We start from the raw sequence: 13,139 nt of genomic DNA, 5'->3' as shown, positions 1-13,139 counted from the left end.
AATTTCTTTGTACCTTCTTCTTCTGCTTTGTATTTGTTATCTGATGCTTCCCAAATCTTCTTAGCGGTCTTTGTGTTGGTGTAGAAAATATACAACTAGTTCATCTTCTTCATGTTTCTTCCTTTTTTGATGACTTTTTGAGTGTCATCTTCTTTGACGGGTTCTATGGATTTTAGATCATTGCATAGGATGTAGAAAACCTTGAAAGTAGTTAGAAAAAACCTAATCTTGTCTTGCCAATGCACAAAGTTAGTTTCATCAAATCTAACAAAGTCTTGTGTCATAAATTTCAAAGCCAAAATTGAAGATGATTCTTCCACGATGATGTATCTCATCTTCACTATCTGAAACCATTTAGTGTTTTACACCTACCTTGTGTAAGACCATATGGACTTTGTATTTTAACCAATCCTAACACTGACAACCTGTAGAACAAAGACAAACGAGTAACCTGAAAACCTTGGGACACCAAGGTGGTGCCGACCGAAGGAACTCTGATGGTTAAGTCAGTAAACTTGTAAATAAAAATAGCAGAAAAAAAATAGAAAGTAAATACAGAGTGTAGAAAGAAAGTATAGGATTTATAAGATCAACAAGGGTCTGGGAATCAAAGTGTAGCTCTATGTATTGAGTATGGCAGCGTTGCGATAGAAGAGTGAGTCCAATTTGGCTATTGCAGCCGTCGGTCCCCTCCATCCTCTTAGCCTTGAGAAGTCTTTTTATGAGTCCTTCCTGAGAGTTGTTGCTCTCCCAATCGTGGATCCTTAGAAAAGCATTTTCTCCCAATTTCAAAGGAAGACTGCTACTCAATTGGAGAGTGGACTCCTTTCACTTTGTCACGTGATGTTGAGCAGTTAACCATTGTATTTAGAGCTCATCCTAGTCATGGATAAGTGCTAGCCTTATGGGCTCCAGATTGTAGAGTTGATCCAAGTAGGTGCTGACTGATTTGAACTTGGGCATGTTGGTTCAAAGGCATTAGAACACATTTGGGGTTGGGAGTTTAATCTTACTATGAGTCCATATTGTCCATATTGTCATGTTGAGCCCAATGTCAGATTTTGGCCAGTACATATGTAAATATATATTTTTTGAATTTTTTTATTTTGGCTCCCTCTGTTTGAATTTTATACTAATTTAACCTTTAGTTTCAAACAATTACAAATATGACTTTCATTTTATAAAAAATAAAGTAAAAAAGGACCATGGACTAGATTTTGGTTAATATTTTGTTAAATACGAGGATACCCTATTTTAACAATAAATTACTTAAAACCTTAAAATAAAATAAAAAAATAATTTTCCTCCCCCCCCCCCCCCCCCCCCCACATCGTCTTTTCTTTTTATTCATGATTAAACCAAATTTAACAAAAAATATTAACAATGCATTAAAAATAAGATTTTTGCCAATAAACACAAAGAACTCAACTCAACTGAGTAAATTTTTTACCAATAAACACAAAAATTTAGCTCGATTGAGTAGCATCAAATAACAATTCTCAATGCTTCTACATCCTAATTCAATAACTTAAGCGTAGCAATCTAAAAAATGATGTTAACTCATGACCAAAAAATAAGCACTATGAAGAACACAAGGTCCTATTCCTCACATGAAGCCAACCTAACCTTCCTTCATCAAAATTTGTTTTACCACATTGGAAAACCTTGAGTATAATTGCATAAGCATCCAAAAGACTTAAAAAAAAAAGCCTTTTAGAAATTGATAAACAAAAACCTAGATGAACAAAAAAGAAATGTGAGGGGACATCCATGGGGAGCAATGACAGCGACAACGTGGGCTGGCAACATCATCGACAAGGTAAAGCCATTGGTCGATGAAGTGGCATCTTACTCGAATGCCTAACAGTTAATGGGAGCGGTGATAGCGACACCATGGGTCGACAAAGAGGCATCTTAGCTGGGTGCCTGTTGTAATATTTTTAATACTATGCAAGTATACACAATCATTAACAAGTAATATATTGATAAATAGACTATCGTCCCACAGAGATTGATTAGCAACTACCAAAAATTAATTTCCTATTTTTATATGGCTAATAAAACTTGGATTTCAACAATAACAAGAACAAAAGCCAAAAATTAATAAAATTAAAAATTAACAAATAACAAATAACAAAAACAAATAATAAGATTTATTTCAATAGATGTAGAACTAGTGTATTTAATTTCATCATCTATCAACTTTATTATTTCATCAATACAATTTCCACTATTCTTTTTCTTATTGTGATAGTGGATTTACAAAATCAATTTATATTCATACCAGGATATATAAATCTCTCTGATAAATTCCAAACACAATGATAGCATTAAGAATAGAAATCCTAAAAGCTACATAAACCATACATGTACTCTCGTCCAATATCAAAATTTGTGTCTATTCAACTATAGCATATTTAACTCTCACTTCTCATATTTTGAATTAAAACCATAAATAATGCAAATAACGATGTCAAATTATTCACATTCATTAGGCAAAAATTGAATAAATCACAATGAAGAAAAAGAAACCACAAAGATTGCATTGACTACTAATAAAGTTTCAAGAGACTACATTAAAACCCTAGAAGAGAAGTTTAGTTCATATTCATCATAAAAACATCCATATAATTAATTAAAGAAAGAAATAAAAAATAATTGTTGATCTGCTTTCGCTCTATACAATAGCCTCCAAATTGATTATGAGTTTCCAGATTTGAATCCCCTCTAAATTTTGCATCTAATAATGTATTTATAATAATAATTAGGTTTTATTTGTGAATTTCCAAAAATTCCCTCTTAAAATCGTAGAAAACTCATTTTCAAGGCACCTGGCGTGGCCGCACCACTCTACCTGCATGGTCGCGCTTCTCGCGTGGCTTGGTCTATACCTCTGTGAGCGCGGTTGAGCTACACACCTTATGAAATCGCGCTGCCTGCTTCAAAAAGTGATTTTTTGCCTCAAATTCGTTCTTTTGTCGATTTTTCAATACCTTTTCAACCATAACACGTATTGAGCCCTTCGACACCTGAAAACACACCCCAAAAAGACACTAAAACGAGTCTAAAAACCGTTTATCATACTCCCCCAAACTTACCCTTTACTCGTCCTCGAGTAAAGAACACAAAAGAAAAGCAAAAACACAACTAAAAATCTAAGAAAATCGATACAAATGTATCAAGCCAATAACAACGAATTAAGCCTCAAAATTTATGAATGACATGCTCATATAATATTTAGAATACTCAACCGTCATTACAATCAAAACACGTCTCCAACTTACTTAGGTCCATACAAAAATAAAAGCTCTCCTAATCATGATTAATAAATAACATGCATTTGAATCAATTTATACTCGCTAAATTTTCCACCAAACTCAATCAATATCATTATCCCATAAGCTTACTATAATTACTAATTTTCACTAATGTAGACAACACATGCTCAAGAATCAACATGACTTTCATGGTTTATAATGAACGACTTAGGTAAAGGTAGATGAAATAGTTATTTAGGCTCAATTATACCACAAGCACACAAACCAAACAAACCATTCTTGATATCAACCTTACAAACCAAAAACAATCCCAAATTCCCTGTCTTGATTTGAGAGAAAATTCATAATAATATTTTTTTAATTGAAACTACAACCCCCAAACTTATTTCATTGCATATTCAATAGGAGTGTAGTTCATTTTCAATATTTTTTTTTTCTATTTTCTTCATCTATCAATCTTTTTGTTCTTCTATTGACATAAATTCCCAATGTAAACCCCATTACAAACCATTCCCAATCATTTATTCATATGCTCATGGTACAATCAAAGGGAGGGAGAAATAACAAAATTTCAAATAGGCTCAAAATTGGTATCAAACAACAAAAAGAGTCACATTAAGCTCAAAAAATGGTAACTAGGGATTAAATTAATCAAGGCTGGCTTGTAAGACTCCGATCCAAAGAATTGCCTAAATCATCTTTCTAAGCATGCATCATCTAGGATTTCGTCTCAAATAGCAAGCAAACAAGTTCTAGGATAACTACACTTTCGTATTTTATTTTATTTTTTCAACAAATTCAGCAAGCATAAATATTTGTCAATCACAATAAATTTATTTAAAATCATGATTAATCTCTCAAATATTTAAATGAACCCAAGTAAACCAAAGAAACGTTTCAACCAAGCACACAAATTTTTATATAGCTTTCATTTCCATCCAATTATACAATATATCACTCAAAATGTTCTCATCGGCTAATCATTATCAATTTGATTGAAACGACACTCTAAACACCCTTGACACAACACAAATTAAACAAAGAAACACAATACTGGATACAATATATACAAAACACACAACCAACCCAATATCTACAAAAACAAGAGAAATCTCCTCCCCCAAACTTAACATAGACATTGTCCCCAATGTTTAAATAAAAGCTAATGACAAAATTACTTGGAAAAATCGGACTGGTCAAGATGAAGGACCCTCACCACCATCTCCCTCTGGTGGAGGGTGGCCAAAATACGACGGCTATGGAAATTACGGTAATTGACTGGTATCGATACCAAAATGGGATGCAAAGGATAGCTAGTAACCATGCTGATATTGTGACATATTCACGCTCCATTGATGATGTTCTTGAAAATTCAAATTCAGTCTATCCATCTTATCCACTAGAGATAATGGGAGAGGTTTTCTAGACCGAGCTTGAGACGAATGACACCTATAGAAGCAACACTAGCATAACCAATTGTCTTGGTTTTGTTAATTTGCACAGTATCATATATTAAGGGAGTCAAAAGCTCTTCAGTATCATAAAATGGTGCACTAGCTTGCAAACACAAATTAGTAATCAAACCAGGAAAATATGGCCCCACATTTTGAGTGAAAAGTGCAGAATGGATCGGGGAGGCTATAATCCTGTCTATATCCATAGTCATTCCTGAAAGAATATCATAGAGTAACATTGCCTTATTAGGAGTAATAGTAGTCACATTACTACTAGGTGTAAAATTGGCACAAATAAAATATAACCAGATTCTCTTTTCTCTAGTTAATAAATTAAAAGGAACACCTATTCGAATAGTCCCATTAAAAGTCCATTGACTCCCAAGTGGAGTCAAAGCTTCCAAAATGGTATCCAAGTACTCTTCTCACACAACCTATCTTAAGCTCCTGGTAATCATCAATATCACGTGTGTGTACAGCCTAAATAAATCATTTATGGTTTTTCTATTGAAAGAAACAATTTTCCATCTCACTAAAGTTTGCCAAGAATAATCATGGTAAAAAGTATGGGTGTGCACGGTGTGGTTTGGGTGGTTTGAACACTTTTTAATACATCACGGCACAAGTGCGGTGTAGTAGCTAGAACGCACTGTGTGGTGTGATCTCGTTGCACCAAGCTGACCAAACCAAACCATTTTTTGCGGTGTGGTTTGGGTGGTTTTCCACAGTGTAAGTGTGTTAAAAAATATGTGTAAGATAGAGAGGTGATAGGAAGGAGGCACAGATGAGATGAGAGAGGAAGGAGTTGTTATCGTGTATGATGTGTTTGAGAATAAGGTTATACCCTAATTCAAGTGGACTCCTAATTTGAGTGGGTTCCTAGTTTTAGATTGGGTTACTAAAAAATAGTATATATATAAAGTTTAATTTTAAAAAAAAATATTTGTAAGTATATGGTGCGGTGTAGTGCAAACCAAAATTTCACACCGCCAAATAGCGCACCACATCGCACCACGCGGTTTAGCTAAGATACAAACCATACCGAACCATTCCACTTTTGACACCGCGGTTTGCGGTGTAGTGTGGTGTGGTGCGGTGCGGTCGGTCGCCGCGGTTTGTCGGTTTAGATGCTCACCCCTAGTAAAAAGCATTGGCATAAAATTCCCTAACTAGGGGTATAACAGCGTGAGCATGAGGAGAAGAAAAATATTTCTATTGGTGAACATTAATAACAGATTTATATTCATCAGGAACAGTAAAATCACCCTAATCGTCAGTAGCGAAACCTTTCTCCTGAATAAAACCCATAGATTTTTCCATTCTATACCTCGACTTAGCGCTAGCATTAGTAAACCTAGAGGTAGTGTCTATTTCGGGGTCTTGGGATTATGGCAATTGGTCTTGCACATTTTTATTTCTCTTCCTAGAGGGTGCCATCTCAACAATACAAATAGGTCAAATGGACACAAAAACAACATTAGAAAATTCCTCTTAACTACCCAAACAAGTTCAAATGATATCGAAGAACACCACAAAACTCATGAACATGGGCAATTGCATGCAAAATAATAAGCCCCAAATTAATTACCTAAAATCCAAAATTACTCAATTTTTTACTCAAATTACAATGAAAAATAATGAAATTGACATCAATGATCCACAAACATCACAATAATCATAACAATTTCATCATAACATCAAATATTTAAAAAACCCCAAATTTCTTGGTCCAAATTCCCCCAAACTTGTCCAATTTCACCACAATTACCAAATTAAATCAATACCCAAGCAAATTCAAGCATGGTATCATCAACTATCACCACAATTAACAACAATTGTTTATCAAAAATACCAATTTCACTTTCAATTTTTGAAATCCCAATTTGACGCCCTTTAACAATGCTAAATTTCACCTAAATCCCACAAATTAAAGTCACAATAACATCACATAAATAATATAGGCAACATTAATCATATCTAACCTGAAAAATTCATCAAGAAATCCAAAATGACACCAAAATTTTAGAATGCACAAATATGTGATCAATAACCCCAAATTGAAAAGAAAATGAAAGATACACTTACAATGTAGTTGAATAAGCACTACACTTGGAGAAAATTAATGACAAGGGATGAAACACATACCCAAATGGAAGACAGAAACTTGAAATCAATGAAGGATGAGAGAGATTGGGAGAAGATGAGAAGAAATTGAAAAAAAAATGAGAAAATCACAACTGAAACTTATTTAAAGGGCCTGATCACATTCAGCACGGTCGCGCTATATGCTAGCGTGGTTGTGCTGCATTCTCCAAACGTCAGACTCGAGCAATGTATAGCGCAGTCGCGCTACCTAGCTAACGAACCCTGGGTCTCTGTGGGCGTGATTGCGGCAAACGAAGTAAGGTTGCACCACTTTCATAAAAACCCTTTTTTGTTTTTAAATGACGGAAATATAAGATTAAAAATAAAAATACATAAAAATAAAAACTAAACCGACAAAACTAAGTAAGAAAAAATAAATAATAAAAACCAAAAAAATTCCCAAAATTCAATTTGTCTCATAAAAAAACTCAACAAAAAACAAAAAAGAACCGTCAGGATGTCTCCCAAATGAATAGAACGAGTACCCCTTCGAGTTTTTGCCTTCCTCTGTTTCGTACTCGTAGGACTCCTATCAACACCCACTACATCAATTCTACAAATTTGACACGAAAGTAACAGAAATTTGTATGGACGGAGAAGTGCGAAGAAAGCTTCCAAACATTAAAGGACAAGCTCATATCAGCCCCAATTCTAAGCGTCCCAAACGATAAAGGCAAGTTTGTAGTATATTGCGACGCGTTGAAGAAGGGACTTGGATGTGTTTTGATGCAAGACGAAAGAGTGGCCGCATATGCTTCAAGACAGATAAAGGAGTACGAACAATGGTATCCGACCCATGAACTTAGAATTAGCAGCGGTGGTTTTCGCTCTAATGATTTGGAGGCACTATCTGTACCGAGAAAAGTACGAAATCTATACGGACCACAAAAGTCTAAAGTACTTCTTTACGCAAAAGGAGCTCAATATGAGGCAACGGAGGTGGCTGGAGTTAGTAAAGGACTATGATTGTGAGATCTTGTATCATCCAGGAAAGACTAACATCGTGGCAGACACACTTAGAAGGTAGAGTTACGGGAGCTTGTCAACACTTAAGGGGATAGCTCAACACTTACAAGATGATATTAAGAGGTCCGGAATTGAGCTAATAACTGGACAACTAGCTGACCTCACAATCAAGTCAACACTAATGGAGTAAATAAAGGAGAAACAACAAGAGGAAGAGTTTCTTCTTAAGATGAAGGAAACATTACAAAACTCAGAGAATGATTTCTCCTTGACAAACGAAGGCATGCTACGATATCGAAACCGGGTATGTGTTCTCGAAAGTGGTGAATTAAGAGAAAATATTATGAAAGAAGCGCACACTACTCTGTATTCACTTCACCCAGGATCGACCAAGATGTATAATGATGTCAAGACACTATACTGGTGGCCGGGGATGAAGAAAGACATAGCAGAATTTGTAGCAAAATGCCTTACCTGTCAACAAGTTAAGGCTAAACATCAAAGACCCGTTAGAACTTTGCAACCATTAAGAGGTTCCCGAATGGAAATGGGAAGATATAGCAATGGACTTCGTGATGGGATTACCAAGGACCACCAAGCAGCATGACTCTGTTTGGGTGATATTAGATAGACTCACAAAATTTGCTCACTTCTTGCCAGTTAGACAATTTATAACGCTGAGCAGTACGCAAAGCTTTACGTGGCGGAGATAGTGAGACTACATGGAGTTCCAAAGACGATAGTCTATGATAGAGGATCGATTTTCACATCAAAGTTTTGGGAAGGTCTACAGCGTGCAATGGGCACTAAGTTAAAACTAAGTATGGCATTTCACCCTCAAACTGATGGTCAGTCAGAACGTACCATACAAATATTAGAAGATATGCTGAGGGCGTGTGTGTTAGACTTCTCAGGATTATGGAGCAAGTATCTTCCATTGATAGATTCCTCTTACAACAACAGTTATCAGGCAACGATAGACATGGTGCCTTATGAGATGATATATGGAAGGAAGTGCCGATTACCACTTCATTGGGATGAGGTTGGTGAAAGACAGTATTTAGGACCTGAGGCTATAAGAGAAGAAACTGAGGTAGTATAAAAGATAAGACAACGAATGATTGCCGCTCAAAGTCGCCAGAAGAGCTATGCCGACACTAAGAGGCGAAATGTTGAGTTTTTAGTAGGCGATCAAGTCTTTCTCAAAGTTTCTCCAATGAAGGGGATTATGTGTTTCGGAAAGAAAGGAAAGTTAAGCTCAAGGTTTATAGCTCCTTTTGAGATATTGGACAAAGTAGGGCATGTAGCATATCGGTTGGCTTTACCGCCATCATTAGCTGAAACGTATAATGTTTTTCATGTATCGATGTTGAGAAAATATATATCAGATCCATCCCATGTGCTTAATTACAAGGCTCTGGAGTTAAAACAAAATTTCAGTTATGAAGAACGGCCAGTACACGTTCTAGAATAGGGAACTAAGGAGTTAAGGTCCAAAAGTGTCCCTATGGTTAAAATCCTATGGAGCAATAGCACAGAAAGAAAGGCCACATGGGAATTGGAGGAATATATAAGGGAGCGGTATCCCGAGATGTTTGGCAAGTAAATTTTGAGGACGCAATTCTTTTAAGTAGGGGAGAATTGTAGCGTCCTAAAATTTTACCTAGCTAGATAGTATCAGTAGTAGTAGCTGTAGAATTTTAGTTTTCATGGATATTGGTCAAAGCCGGGATTTAGTTGGAAACTCGTAAAAATAGTTATGGATTTTATAAGTATAACATATGGTTTAGAAATATTGATTTTAACGTAAGGTTTGACTAATATAGCTGGTCCTAGAAATATTATTTATTATAACCTAAGGTTTAGATAGAATAATTAAGAATGTGACACTTGTCACATGTATGTTTATTAAGGGTTTAAGTATTTTTTATGAATAGTTTAATTAGAAGAAAGATCTAGAAACTCTAGAACCTTCCATTATCTATTAGGATCACGTTTTACTCAGTCAAAGTAGTTTTAATCAATTTCAAATTATGTTGAAGTGTGCAAAAACATGTTTAAAATATCAGCATATGCCGACATATCGCCTATATTGATACGGAAAACACATCGACTTCGCACAAATGAAACCACGAAACCTCAGAAACATGGTAGGGGCAATATATCGCCTACCCTAGGCGATATATCAGCTCCAGTGGCCATATTTGAATTTTCATAGAATTATGAACTAGATCAACCCTCAACAACCTTGACTCGTTCCTGAACGTTTTTGACCGAGTTATGGGCATCTGTTGAGCAGATAATTCAAATTTATTCATTTTTAATCATTTATTTATTCATTGAAATGGGAGTTAGTTTCACTCCTTGAACTATATAAATATGACCTTTCACTCAGCCATTTTTATCATCATTCAAGCACAGTTCAGAGCCGCCAAGCTGCTAAGTTCATTATAGAGAGAAACACTAGGGTTTTAGGGTTAAAGCTTTCAAATCTAAAGCTTTTATAAAACACTTGGGAAGTAAGTTTTTGTGTGATTTCAGTGTTCGAGGTATAGATCGAGGTTTTAAGATATCCAAGGTATTCTTTATCTTCAGGTTTAGTTCATTATAGTTTCTATTATTCTTTCATTTTTCTTCAAAACCTAACTTGTGATAGTGACTTTTGGTTAGGTGTTCACTTTCTTTGAAACATAAGGTTTTCGGTAAGTTTCTATCTTGATGGTTTAGATCTTCTATTCATCTTCTTTTCTTTAGGAAACTTATGGTTTCTTTATGTTTGGTTTTAGGAGTTTTCAATCCCGGTCTTGTCTCCAATATTCCGGTTCTTGGTAAGGAAAATTAGGTAGTTTAGTATTATGATCTAGTTTATGTAGTTTATGATATAGTTTATGTTTGTATGACCTAACATTTCAGGTACAATAAAGGGGTAAGTGTGTTTGGACCTAAGGTGTCCAATGATGTATGACGGACTATGTCCGGTAGGCTCTATTGCTAAAACTTTATGACGGACCTAAATGATGTCCGGTGTTATGACGGACTTATGTCCGGGGCTTAATTGCCACCCCTGTATAAACACTTATCTTTTTATTATATCTGACTGGTTATTATGACCTATAGTTATGATTATGACTTATGACCTATGATCTATGACTTATGATTGATGACCTATGACTTATGACTTAGAGTATGATTTATGATTTATGACTTAGATTATGATTTAGAATTATGACTTAAGCTATGATATGACCTGGAGTTTTGTGTTTGTATGACTCTTGTGAATTTATGTTATGTTTGATTATATGATTAACTCTTGTTTGTATTTTCCTTACTGAGCTTAGAAGCTCACTCCTTATGATGTTGTTATTACAGGCAATTAAGGATAGAAAGGCCGGTGGTGAGTGGGACCTAAGAGCTTCGTGATGTACTCGTGGGGACCATATAGTCGAGGAAGATCAAGCGGGCCCATTTATTTATTTTTATTAAAGAATGTTTTCTTTTAAGGTTTTATTTAAATGTTGCTCATTTTAAAGACATTTATTTTATTTTTGTAAAACCATGGATCCATGTAATTATTTTCAAGTTTTTATTCAATAAAAGAGAAATATTTATGAATTATGATCCAACGTTGTATTCTCGGTAATCTATGAGAAATTAGGGCGTTACAAAAATTCTCATGGGCTATAGGCTCGTAAAATTTCTCATTTATTATATGCCCGTTGGACTTAAATTGAAGGCCCGTATTATTTTCTATTGATTAATTAATTAAATAATTATTTAACTCCTTTATCAAATTAGTTATTTATAATTTTAACCTTGATTTAAAATTATTTATTAATTTAGACACCAATTTATCTTAATTAATAAATCTGCCCTAAAATCTCTTTTCTTCTCTAAATTGCATAACTTTGTGAAATTATTCAAAATTGATCTGATCAACTTCGATAATTCGAATTGATAATTAAATCAAATAATTGAGACTATCTAGATGATTTTATCCAAGGTATTGTGGGGACCATGGGCCTATGAAATCAAGCTCCAATAAGTTATCATAAATTTAACAAATAAATTTACTAACTTATTAATTCATCGTGACTCCACTAAAGACTCGGAATTACACTCTTGAATTCATAGAATGCTCTATAAGCAATATAGATACTTTATTAGTTATCCATTATTACAACCATAATTATCACTCAAACCTCTATAGACAATCTACAATGAGATAGGACTAAAATATTGTTTTACCCATCATTGTATTTTATCCTTAAAACACTTATTTCCATGTAAATGATATTTCAGTAAACTAATATTTATTACTGAAATGAGATCTCTATCATTTATCACCTCGAACCAAACTAAAAGAAAACCATCGTTTTACTTCTTCATCAGAAGCAATAGATGTTCATATCTATGATTAACACTCCTACTCAATCATACTACCGAGTTCTCAAGATATAAGTATGGGCTAGTTCCTAGGGTAAGCTGGTAACGAACAAGTCAAAGAACTCAAATAATACAATCAGTTAGAATACTAACAACTCATAATTGAGATTGAATTGACCTATGGTCAACTATATGATATGACTAGAATAGATAATAACGATGTGTTTACTTATCTTATCTATTGTCAATATCGGTCTAGTCCGATGTAACAAATACATCTGATCTTATCTACTTTGCTAATATTCTGGGAAGAACAAAACACTACAATGTGTAAGTAGATTATATCGTAGATCGACAAGTCAATGTAAATCATGTGCACTGACTAATCTTAGGACTAACTTATTTTTGAACATATAATCATATTTATATTCCACTCTGATAATGTCACTGTAAATATGATTAGCTATATGCTCGAGATTTAATAGAAGTTTATATTAAATAAATAATCATCAAAATAAAACATGTGAGCAAAACGATTGACCTAGTAAAAAATGATTTCTATTCTTTTATTGATAATAAAATGAGATTACAAAGAAATTGAGTTTTAATTAGGGCATAAAACCCTAATAGGATTCACACTACGTAATGCTCTATCAAACACCACATCCCCTATCGAACAAGGAATAGTAAAACTCCCTAGATCCTTCAATTTTAGAGGCAACTTCCTTTGCAATATAGCACTACACTTTTTAGTAAGTGCAACAATCTCATATTCCTCCAATTTCCTCTTCTTCGACAAGATTTCTTTCTTAAACTTCACATAACTTAGCATTTGTTCAAGTGCCTCTACAACTGGAGTATTGATGTGAAGCTTTCGAAAGATGTCCAAAAATTTCGAAAAGTGCCTATCAAG

This window comes from Humulus lupulus, chromosome 2 (assembly GCF_963169125.1).
Source record: "Humulus lupulus chromosome 2, drHumLupu1.1, whole genome shotgun sequence".
Taxonomy (NCBI): Eukaryota; Viridiplantae; Streptophyta; class Magnoliopsida; order Rosales; family Cannabaceae; genus Humulus; species Humulus lupulus.
Note: the sequence above shows the minus strand (reverse complement) of the source record.